This window comes from Clytia hemisphaerica, unplaced genomic scaffold (genome assembly GCF_902728285.1).
Source record: "Clytia hemisphaerica strain Z4C2 unplaced genomic scaffold, Clytia hemisphaerica genome assembly, whole genome shotgun sequence".
NCBI lineage: Eukaryota > Metazoa > Cnidaria > Hydrozoa > Leptothecata > Clytiidae > Clytia > Clytia hemisphaerica.
Genome location: NW_027104057.1, coordinates 1,883,562 through 1,896,661, shown reverse-complemented (window position 1 = coordinate 1,896,661; position 13,100 = coordinate 1,883,562). Strand labels below are relative to the sequence as shown.

Sequence of the window (13,100 nt, the reverse complement as noted above, 5' to 3'; positions counted from 1 at the left end):
CAAAGATCAAATCTCTGCTGAAATTGCTGAGTTTACCACTACTTACAACTCTGAATCCCCTGTTAATGACATGTGGAAAGCCCTCAAAGCTCTTATCGAAAATGCCATGCTATCCGTCCCTTCAAAATACACATCAAGTCGTTATTCTCAACCTTGGATAACACAGAAATGTAAAAGGTTATCTCGGCGAAAGAAGAGGGCCTACAAGCGCGCCAAAAAATCATCAAAACCTGCAGACTGGGATCGCTTCAAAAAGCTAACAAACGAATGCAGGAAAGCTTGCAAATCAGCATTCAATAACTTTGTCAAAAACTGTGTAAGCCCAGATGGGGTAAATAATCCTAAGAAACTGTTTCGATTCATAAAATCTCGTAAATGTGAAAATGATGGAGTAGCACCCCTGCGAGACAGTGGCAGCTTACACATTGATAACACCAAGAAAGCGAACATCCTCAACAAACAGTTTTCAAATGTCTTCTCCATTCCTGACAATCGAATCCCACCCCTGCAGGGTCAAGCGAATACACCCATGCCAGAAATTAATATCACAGAACCTGGTGTTCGGAAACTCCTTAACGATATCAACCCTAACAAAGCTGCTGGTCCAGACGGTGTCTCATCAAGATTTCTCAAAGTAGTGTGGTCGTGTTACAAAAATACAGGCTGTTTGTAGGAAAAGAATAAGATCCAGCTGAAACTTTCTCCAGACCTTCTCTATAGGATGGTTATGCCTCAGGAAAAATTCCCCTAAAATCCCACTGGTGGAACATCCTTTTTTTGGGACATTTCTTTTTTCCCCAGGCAAAATCCTAAGGGCGAAATTTTTTGAAAATTTCAAACTCATTTTTAGACATTATCAAGTATACCTTTCGAAAGCTCTCGAAAAGTTATATAGAAGACTTTTAAACGGGTATAGCCGATTTCCTTACCTAACTCGAGATATTTCATGCGCAAGTTCACTTTTCGCCACATTTTGAGTATTTTGGTCTAAAATTGACCATATATAGCATCTTCTGCGTGAATTATCTTGACTTAGGTAATGAAATCGGCTATACCTGTTTAAAAGTCTTCTATATAGTTTTTCGAGAGCTTTCGAATGGTATACTTGATAATGTCTGAAAATGAGTTTGAAATTTTCAAAAAATTTTGCCCTTAGGGTTTTGCCTGGGGAAAAAAGAAATGTCCCAAAAAAAGGATGTTCCACCAGTGGGATTTTAGGGGAATTTTTCCTGAGGCATAACCATCCTATAGAGAAGGTCTGGAGAAAGTTTCAGCTGGATCTTATTTTTTTCCCTTAAATTATGCTAGACAACCCCACTAAAGAGTTTGCTGACCAAATATCTCCTGGTGTTACCTTAGTGATGCAAGCTTCACTCAAACAGTCTTCCATCCCAGATGACTGGAGGCATGCCCTGGTTGCCCCTGTTTTCAAACCTGGTAAAACCGACAAATCCAAAGCCTGTAACTACAGGCCTATCAGTCTTACCTCCATATCCTGTAAAACTTTGGAGCATAATTTACACAGCAGCATTATGGCCCACCTTGACAACACGAACATTCTGACAGATAGCCAGCATGGTTTCAGGAAACATCGGTCATGTGAATCACAACTTGTAACAACCATCCAAGACCTTGCTAAGTCCCTGAACGAAGCTAAGCAAATCGACTCAATTCTACTTGACTTTTCAAAGGCTTTTGATAAAGTTGACCACAAAAAACTTTGTCTAAAACTTCATCATTATGGCGTAAGGGGTAAAACTCTTGAATGGATCACCAACTACCTCTCCGATCGCACTCAAACTGTTGTCGTTAACGGCAAGTCATCTGAAAAAGCTAATGTTATCTCTGGAGTTCCTCAAGGCACAGTCCTCGGCCCTCTTTTGTTTTTAGTTTACATAAACGATCTTCCTGAATAGGTTAAATGTAAAATAAGATTGTTTGCTGATGATGCACTCATTTACAGAGTCATTGACTCAATTAATGATGCCATAAGCCTTCAGGAAGACTTAAACCAACTCATGAATTGGGAACATGAATGGTCAATGGAGTTCAACCCGGACAAATGTAAAGTTTTACGAATCACCAACAAGCGTAATACTATCATTCAACCATATTCAATGCACAACCAAGTACTCGAAGTTGTTGACTCAGCGAAATATCTAGGTGTGTATATCCACAAAAAGCTCTCCTGGAATGTCCATAACGACTACACTGTTAAGAAAGCCAACCAAACTCGATGTTTCATACAAAGAAATCTCAGATCATGTCACCCAAATACAAAGCTTCAATGCTACAAAACCTATGTCCGACCCATCCTGGAATATGGATCAGTCGTATGGGACCCTCACTCAGCCTCCAACATCTATAAGCTGGAAATGGTTCAGAGGAAAGCTGCACGCTTCATCTCGAATGACTGGCGGCAAATGAGTAGTCCCTCATCGATGCTTCGTAATCTTGAACTTAAAACCCTTCAAACCAGGAGAACAGCAAATAAAGTTAAATTCATGCATAAAATTCTTCATGGCAAAGTTGAATCTTTATCCGCTCTTGCACCTCGTGCACGTAGTCGTAACACTCATCTTAAACTTATTCCAATCAATGCAAGGATTCAAACATATGAATTCAGTTACTTCCCGTCAACCATCCGCCTGTGGAATGAATTACCCGTGAATCTCATATCTGAGTTAAATTATGATTCTTTTTGTAAAGGTGTCAATGAGCACTATACTTAACTTGTATGTATCATTTTAATTGTTTACATTTTGCCTTCACTTGCTCATAACTCCTCCTGATTTCAAGCTTTTTATTTAGCTCTATTCCTGCTGTGCCTTAGTATCTAGTCTCAATCTAGTCATCATCCTCTAATCTCAAACTCTCACTAATTCTATTCTTTTCTATTCAGCTCAGCAGCTAGGTCGTGCATTCAAGGCAAAAGTTATTTATTTACTATTAATGTTTCTGCTTTCTTTTTAACCTATATTAAACATAATACTGAATCATAATATTTAATTTTAAGTAATCATATTTATATATTATTATATTATATAAAAATTTAAATGTATATTTTATATCTAATTAACTTCATCAAATCACAAGTCTTTCAGGTCTACATTATCACATCTTAGCCTCCCGTTTACTACATACTATTCTAAGTCCTTGTGGTGGTGTCTTTCAGCTTCAGTTATATCTCGCTACTTCGCTATCTTACTACTTCTTCTTACAGCCACTTTTAGCTTTAGTTATTTTCATTTTATTAGGTATTTTTTTAATAACTTTTTATTTTCAATATCATGATAATGTACGTTGGCGTATTATGTGATCACTTAATAGAACTAGAACACTGGAAAAATAGGATATGGTAGGGGGAAATTTGTTCGTTTTTTGAGGTCGCTCGACTTTTTTAGTCAAAGCACTTGTTATACATTTTTGGAAAGCTAAGGGGTAGGGGAATCAAAATAACTTGGGTGCCAATTTTTTTTCGGACGCTTTGGTGTGATTCTCGGACAAATACGACGGCCTCAAAAATCATAGGGTGAAAAATTAATGAAAATTTTAGCTTGAGAAAACGGAGACCTGTTGTATATTTTTGGAAAGCTCTCAAAAAATTAAGATTAGTGATATATTGCGAGTATAGGTGATTTCTTTACCTAACTCGAGATATTAATCCTTAAAAACAGTGTTTTTCAGTGTTTTTCAGCCAGAAGAAACAGCTGTTTTGTGCAGTTTTTGCGCTTTCGGCGGAAGCTCAATATCTCGAGTTAGGTACTGAAATCACCTATACTCGCAATATATCACTAATTTTAATTTTTTGAGAGCTTTCTAAAAATATACAACAGGTCTCCGTTTTTTCAAGCTAAAATTTTCATTAATTTTTCACCCTATGATTTTTGCCTGAGACCGTGGTATTTATCCGAAAATCACACCAAAGTATCCGAAAAAAAATTGGCACCCAAGTTATTTTGATTCCCCTACCCCTTAGCTTTCCAAAAAATTTCACAGATTTCCTCTGCTTTCTGCCTGAAAACCCTGCCGTATAGCCGAAAACGAAAGTGAAACTGTGAAAACGTCCGCAAATTCGGGCCCAGTCCTCTTCCGAGACGGAGGCTAACCATTGAGTTTCAAGCCAGAGAATATTATCTAGCGCTATCAGTAAGCATCAAAAAGCTGATAATGCGCAGGGAACGAGGTTGGGAGGCTAATTATATTGTCTTTGGTCTCCCAAAGATTAAAGAATAAAGCAAGGGTGTATAGCCCCCTACAATTAAGCACAGAAGAGAAAGATATTTAGGATTATTCTTAGACTAGAGTCTATGAACTTTGCTTTCTCTGATAATTTTAGAGCGTCATCCAGTCTATCAATAAGCACTAAGTGGACTCCAGGCTAGATTTATTCTAAAAACGTCAGAAAAATAAAAAAGCTATGATGTACATCGGGCCTTAAGAAATGATATTTTACAGAACGATGTTAAATATCCCGATAAACCGGTATTGGATCCCGGCTGTTTAAACCGGCGGTCTGGCTCGACGCTTCGATCCGACCTTTGATATTACGACCCGACCTTTTGACATCACGACCTGACCCTTTGATATTACGACCTGACCCTTTGATATTACGACCCGACCCTTTGATATTACGACCCGACGGTTCGACCCGACGACTTGACCTTTTGACATTACGACCCGACGGTTCGACCCGACGACCTGACCTTTTGACATTACGACCCGACGGTTCGACCCGACGATCTGACAGTTTGACATTACGGCCTGACGGTTCGGCCCGACGATCTGACGGTTTGACATTACGACCCGACGTTTTGATTTTGACACCGATCTGACTTTATACAATCCTTAAAATACCGCCAAATCACTCTTTTTTTCATTACGTTCACAGCATTTAGCCTACTACCAAGCCAAACACGGTGACTCGAATTCGTTTTGGTTTGTTAGGTCTTCTGGCTGACCCTTATTAAATGACTTGACTTAGAACACCGCTCAATGGCTCATTTTTACTATGTGATCACTGCGTTTAGCCTACCAAGCGAACAGCAGTGACTCAAATTCATTTTTCAGGTCATCTAACCCCTATTACAGGGAGGGGGTTTGTACTTTTACGGTGTGACGGGATTGGCCCTTTTTTAGTACGGTATTACGGGATTTGACGAAAAAAAAGACGGGAAAACGGTATTTTAAAATCAGACGGTGACGGTATTTGGCCTTACTTTTTGTCATTATGCCGGTATTTGAACCTGTACAAACGGGTGTGACGGTGTTATTATTTTTTTCAATTTTCGGGATTCCGGGATTCAGCAAAAATTTTGACGGGAAAACGGTATTTCGAACCACTACAACCCCCCCTATTACAGGCCTTAGAACACAACCCAATCGATCATTAATGCTCTATTCGATCACCACGTCTAGCTTTCTAAGCTAAATGCTGTAACTCAAATTCATTTGTCAGGGATTCTGACTCATATTACAGGTTAGAACACCGCTAAAACGCTCATATTTTTGCTATGCGATCAACTTGTTTATTCTACCAAGCAAAATGCAGTGACTCAAATTTATGTTGTCAGGGTCTTCCGTTCCTTGTTCGTCATCTTGCTATAGCCATTATAAGATTTGGTGAAAGTTTAGGCGAGTTTAGGCTATTTTTTACTCATTTTTTCTTTGTCATTTTCAACTTCAACCTTTCTAAGAGTTGTTTAAAATATTTGTTAAAAAAGGTGCCGTAGTTTAGTGGTAGCCGACCTTGGCTTCTGTACAGGCGGCCAGGGTTCGATTCCCACTCACGGGAGTTCACTTGGCAAGTGAACGTTCCTTCGCCCGGGTCAACCCATGCCATGTGAGGGGAATTGGGTAGTCAGTTCAAGGTGCTGACGGGACGCTCATTAGTAATCGTCTATAGTTGCGAGAATAGGCCTCTAAAGCCTCCTGCAACTAAACCAAATAGAAATAGAAATACACCTTGAAATAACTTACGTAATTTACAATTTAACTTTTTCGAAGGACCCTTTTTTCAAGGTTTTTGGATTATAAATTGACCAAACTTATATTTTATTTTAAAAATCTTCATTCAAGATAATAAGTCAAATATAAATTCTTGCAAAAAAGACCCTTATGAAAACTAATAAAATTTGCAACAATTAATTATTTCAATTAATTTGAAAAAAAATATTCTCAACCGATGACCGGGGTTCGTGAATTTGCTCCGACAGACATGTGTTAAAAAGAGAAAGAGAAATAGCCGTTGTACTTGTACTCAGTCCAGCTACGACTCGTTGCTATTAAGGTCGTATCTTCCGGTGTGAATATCTTTTTTCATGAGATATTTTTAATTCGATTTTTAACCATAAAAATTTTCAACTTTTCGTTTTAAAGCGATATATTCAAAATCTACATTAATTTTGCTTTTTAATGGTACCCATAACAATTAATGTTGAAGAAATTTTATAAATTCAAATTGTGGAAATATGTCCTTAATAAAAAAAAATTTCAGTATTTTTGAAGCTGTGGGACTATTTTTAAATTCTACATCTTGAAATTTTGACAATGTCTTGAGCCGAACTCTTTCTATCAGTTTTTGTCAAGGGGGTTTATATTCGATTTTTTTTCTTTGAATTTTTGGCGGTCAAAAGTTGAAAAAGACGATTTCTTAATCATTTCAATAGATAAAAGCCTTTATATCTTTAAGTATAGATATGAAACCATATCCTCCTGGACAAACTTCGTTTATTTATTATAATTTCAATGGAATGAAATAGAAAATTTCGTCGAAGTTTTGAAATTAATCCCGCTATAACAATTTTAAGGTAATTTACTAGTAGATCGTTGCTTGTAGAGATTTTACTGACCTAATTTCCAGAATATTTTTTACGCAATAAGCAAACAAATGGCCCATAATACAATAAAGAAATGTATAGATTCAATTAACTCCGATAGCTAAAATACATTAAATGGCTTTATCACCTCAATAGATAAAAGATCCAATGGCCCTTTTATAATTTGTTTTCTTGTTAATAAGCAGACAAATGGTCCACAACACAATAAAGAAATGTTTTTATCCCATTGTTAAATGGTTTCATTATCTCAATAGAGATCCCATGGCCCTTTTAGAATTTACTCTTTTGTTTCTAGCCTCCAGCTGTATTTCGAGCGGGAAAATTTTTTGGCGATCCCTTTCCCCTTTATATCAACAAATCAATAGAATCAAAAGCTATTATGAGACTTGTTTGTTTTTCTTTTATTAGACTCCTAATCAATAGGTCTTTTACAAATTAGAAGTTTGATAAACTCAAGACCGGCCTTAAACAATAGCATCACTATGGAAACGAAAATTTTGAAATCAATCTCAAAATTATTTTGAAATAGGGAAATAAGACCTTAATTTCAACGAGGATATACAAGTGTCCTTGGAAACATAAAGGCAGCGGGAGTTTGCTAAAATAGGAGCTGCGTAGGAGAACGAGCTAAAGTTAGTGAGAGGCTGCTGATTAACAAAAATCCTATTTTCTGCTAACGTAATCAGAATTTCAAAAAAAAATTTTATCAAATGATCGACTTTAGTGATTTACATCTTTGGTGAAAGTTTGAAGAACGATTGGATAAACAACCTTTGTGAAATTCAATTTTTAGTTTTTATGATGTGACCGATTGTGACATAATTAATATAATCAGTTTTTGCGGTTTTTCGCAAAAATCGGCGAAAAAACAATTAGGTTACACATCAGGTTAGAAACTACATTATAGTATCCTTCATGTTCAGTCATTTATTGTTTGGTCGTTTTCTGTTGGCTAATGCGATCTAAAAATTATGGTAATTTTAAGACATGCCATAACTTACCAGAGTCTAGCTTTCCAAGACAAACGCTGTAACTCAAATTCGTTTGTCAAAGGTTCTGACCCATATTAGAGGTCTTAAAGGACAGCTTGATCGTCCATTTTTGCTATGCGATCAACATGTTTGATCGCTTGTTACCGAGTCAAACGCGTTGACTCAAGGGTCAAATTCGTTTGTTAAGATTTCTGACCCCTATTATAGACCTAAGAACACCGCCCAATCACTCGTTTCTGCTATGCGATCACAGCGTTTCGCCTACTTAGTCAAAAGCGCTGACTCGCATATTCGTTTGTTAGGATTTCAAGCCCCTATTATAGGCCTTAAGACACCACCCAATCGCTCATTTTTGCTTTTCGATCTCCGAGAATCGATCGTTCCCTGAACTCGTATCAGCCAACACCAGGGTATATTCTCTGGCGTCAATCAGTAACGTAAATAAAGCCTAGAATACACGGGGACGAGGTTGATCATTAGGATGTTTTTAACCTAATAACAGATTGCGTATATTTTCTGGCCTAGTACGCTGAAGATTTTAAAGAGGTTGGTGAATAGTTTTCAGCGATTCTGCTGTTATCAGGTTAGGTTTTTTAGGCCGTCTTATGCACTGTTTGCGCTAACTCGGGCAATTTAAGGCATGTCCAAACTTTTACCTTAAAATTTTATCCCCGTTCCACCTGTCAAACCACATGTATCACTTCATACATCGAAAAAAGCGTATTGAAGCGTAGATCACTACACCCTCTTCTCACAGACCTGGTAGAATTTTTTTTCAACCAGTGGGGATAGAAAAAGCGGGCTGAAACTCGATGGGGATTGATATTTCCATAGTTTTTATGGCTAGGGATTTTATCTCTTTCGTTTTCAAGTCGTCGAAAATTCAGTGGGGATGGGACAAATAGCATAATATTTTACAGTGAGGATTGGTTAATTTGATTATTGAGACGAAAATTAGAAAATTATTTTCCACCGGGTACAATATTTTCCCTAACTTCAGTGGGTCTGTAAAAAGGGGGTGTATTACTGGGAGTGGCTGTGGCATAATTAATTTTTTCACCCAAAAAAAGATATTAAGCAAAAAGGAAAAACTGCTGACGTCAGCAAAACTTGTCTTTTGAATAACTCTAATTTCTGAAAATGGGTTCTCACACGGTTCTTACGTTGAAATTTTATTGTTTTCTTACTAAAAGACAAAAACTTGTAATTTTAATATCTCAGCTTTGGGAAATATTTAGGCAAAAATATTTTGAGGTTTTGTTCAGGATAATAGAAGGATTCCACAGGCCAAATATCTCAAGCTATCTGATTTTCCCTTTAACTATGATTTTCAGTCCTCTTCGGGGGGATATTATAGTAAAATGTTATAAGTTATTCGAATCTTCCATCTCTACCATCGTTTTTGTTATATTTCCAACTAAAATTTGAGTAACATACATGGCCCCCCCCCCCAGTGGTTTGCGTGAATGCGTGAAAATTGGAAAAAAATGCGTGAATGCGTGAATTAAAAACACTTGCGTGAACGTGAAAATTCACTTTTTGATTGCATGAATCCGTGAATCTGGGCTATTTTATGCGTGAATACGTGAATTTCCCCTTTTTTCCACCGATTTTGTGCAGTTTTCCCGATTTTCCAATCTTTGCCCAATTTTTTCTGAAAATTTTCCGATTTCCTGAAAAATCGGGTTATTGCGTGAAACTCGAGGAAAATTTGCGTGAATGCGTGAATTTCGAAAAAAAATTGCGTGATTGCGTGAATTGAGGGTCGGCTGGGGGGGGGGGGCTAATACATATACAAGCTTTTTTAAGAATAATTCAACATAATAATCAAAGTAAAAACTACCCAAAAATTGACTGATTTAAAAAAAATGAGATTATTTGTAAGAAATGACGGTACTGTTTGATAAAAAATTGACCTTTTTTACAGAACAAACTTAAACGCTCAAAATGCTTATTCAATTAAATGCCTTTAAAAACATTTCATGATAATTTAAAAGAACCGTTAGAATTTTTGTCTAAAAAAGAAAACTCCTCAATTTGGGCCAATTGTTACTAAAAACCACTTTTCTCTAAGAAAAACTCAAATTCACTCTGATGCATTGATAGTATAGTATGTAATGCTTTTCAATCAATATTTTCTGAAAATCGCCTCATACAGGCGATCAAAATCTAGCTAGGTCCAGGGCTAATCTCCGCATTAATCAAAAAAAGAAAGTAGTCATGGGAACGAGGTTGAATAGAAATATTTCAACCTCAAAGTGCTATTCATCTTTCAAATTATCTTGATTTCATTAATACAAGATATTTAGAAAAAATTCTGACGTGATTTTAAATATCGAGTGCTATGGAAAAAACAACAAAGAATGTTCAATCAGAAAGTAATCTTATAAAAATCGTTCAATAATTAATTGAATTAAAAATAAAATAAAACAACTTAAAACCTTTCTCACAGAAAACATATTCATTAAAACGCACTACTAAACTAGGTGCTGTCACTCAACATTGCATATCTTTATTTTGTGACAATAAAAAAAAAACGTCTGGGAATAAAGAGTAGTACCTATGCAATAATGAAAACTGGGTCTTCTAGCCAATTTTTAAGGGGAAGGAAAGCTGCGCAAGAAAATGGATAACTGAGTACACACCCTCAAAAAGACTCATTTTCTTGAATTTACGATGTTACTTTTTTTGCTTTAATATGTTTTCTGTAATATGCAGGGACCACTAAACAATTTGCAATGTTAAAAGTAGTGCGTTTTAATGAACATGTCCTTACCCGAAAATTTTTATACAAACGAAATCAGACAAAGGAGTAAAATTCTGATTAAGTCAGAGACTGTTACCAGGTTTAATCATTTTACTGACATACCCACTTAAAGAAATAAAGGAGAACCTTCAATGTATTCAAATAATTGCTCTGTATTTATATGATGACATTCACAACCTCATCCATAGAGACTGAATTATTTAAAGGTTTCCCAGATCAGAAAAAATAGTTTTATCTTAAATTAGAAATGCAACTTATCAAGGACACTTACAATTACTTACATGGTAATCAAACAACAGTTATTGTAGGTTCTCCTTTTTTGAGTAAGAAGAATGAAAAATGAAACAAAAAAAGACCATCCAGCCAGGAAAGTACCCAAAGCAAAAGTTTTCGTGTGTTTGCTCCGACTATTTTTGATCCTATGATAAAATTCAACTTTTTTCAAACATAAAATTAAATGGAGAGTATTGGCAAGTTTAGTGAGCAGCTTCTGACACTATCACTTTTTCATTTTCAGGCAACCAAGATCTAACCCATAAGTCGATGACATGCTTTTCATGTGATCCATGTGATTTGTTGATAGAGCATGTACGGATCATTTCCAGTCGTGCATTGTTGCTTTCCTCTGACTATAAAAAGAAGAACATTAGAGTGTCAGACGTGATGTATAACCTCTGTTCAAAATTTTTTACTATATACATTTTACAAACGCCTGATTGCAAACAACTCTTCCTTGTGACTCAATTTATTACATCCTATCAGATTCTAGTATTTTCCCTCACAATCAGAAATGACAATTTGTTGTAAAATAATGCGTTCCAAACAAAAGAGGAATATTTTGTCTCATTTTTAATTGGTTTTGGGAATAACGTACCGTGAGATCGGGTAACTTGCATCAGTGGAGGCTAACATGCATAGCCCTTAAATGAATGACCTGGCTGGTCATTAAAATACAGTTAAATCAAAACAAAAATGGTGGAGTAGAGCTGCGAGCAGAGCTGCATAGTTGTATTTTAATGACCAGACAGGTCATTCATTTGAGGGCTATGCATGATTGCCTTCACGTGATGCAAGTTACCTGATCTCACGGTAGATGTTATCATTTTTGCCTTTGGTAAAAAAATATTCCCTTCTTTTTTAACTAAGGTAACAGTTATACATCTTTTAAGTACTTTTAACTTAGAAACTTGACTACATGATAGCCTGATTAAAGCAAAAGATGCCACACAGCGATCTGCTGTCGGATTCAAAATATCGATAAATTTTAATTTTTGTACAAAAACTTTTTGTTTTATCCTAATTGTATTTATGATCTGGTCCTACAGTCAAAATTTTAGGTCTGTAGCACCACTACAGTCGGAATTATGTGAATTCCGATTTGCGGGATCTGAGAGGGGATTTCTAGGGATTTTGAGGGATCTGAAAAAACAAAAGTGCTCTGTTTCAAGAAACCTTATTATAGTTTTCGGAAATTTTATATTTTAGTCTATTTCGTACATCAATTGCACTATATACACAAATTTCCATCTTCATTCGACTATTAAAACTCGAGTTATTAAAAAAAAGTTTCCCCGATTTTTCATACTTCCAACACCAGATCACCGTGCCATGTTGTATTTTGTCTGGATTCGGACTGTCAGACTGTTTTGTTGTCGGACTAGAAAGTAAGATGCACCCATTACAGTAGTAGTCGATTAGAAGAAGAAATGTCACTAAATTCGTAAATTGACATCCTAAAAACACTCACCAAAAACTTGTTGTTGTGGCAATCAGTTGGTGCTAAATCCAAGGTTACTTTGTATAAAACCCCTTGGACAACTTGTGACTGGACATGAATATCATTGATACCATACATGTATAAACTGTTTCTTTGTTTAGCATACTCTTCAATCTTATTTTGAAGGTAATCCCAAAGTGTCTTTCCGTTCCCAACAACGCTGTCAAGAATCTTTATTTCTTGCTCCTTTAGCCCCCCTACAAGCTGTCCTCGAATTTCCTCAGCCATTACAGTTATTAGTAAAATATTGAGGACAAAATTAAACGACAATAGCAACTTTAAGATCATTGTTATACTGTTGAAATATCAAATCATGTGGCTTTAAACTTCACTTCAAAAACACTCGACAATATTTCCCAACAAAATACACTTCTCCTTTATTTTTTGATTGTCGGATTCAACTAGATGGTACAGGAATATTATGTCTGATTTCATAACATAGTAGCCTTTTTGTTTTTTTTTACTTAAACTACCTAAGTATAAGACGATACTTTTATTAACATCTCTTTTATCACCAAGAAAATCAATGGTATATAAATATCTAAGACTAAGTATAAAGCTCTTTCCTTTTATGTACATTTAAAAATTTTCTGTTTTCGGAACAAAATATATACTATGTTTACTGAAAAATAAAGACTGTAAGGCCGCCCAAACGGTAAGGAGATAAAGAGAGTAAGATACGTATAATCATATATCACACATAAACAAGCATAATATTCTAAAAG

General features: G+C 35.9%; 1 long non-coding RNA gene across 1 annotated transcript; it reads right to left on the bottom strand.

The window, feature by feature from the left end:
- Positions 1 to 9,220: 9,220 nt before the first annotated feature.
- Positions 9,221 to 12,844, bottom strand: LOC136812340 (uncharacterized). The gene is made up of 2 exons (XR_010847339.1): positions 12,346 to 12,844; positions 9,221 to 11,227 (listed from the first exon to the last, which is right to left on the bottom strand). It is a non-coding gene; the product is annotated as an uncharacterized lncRNA (long non-coding RNA).
- Positions 12,845 to 13,100: the final 256 nt, after the last annotated feature.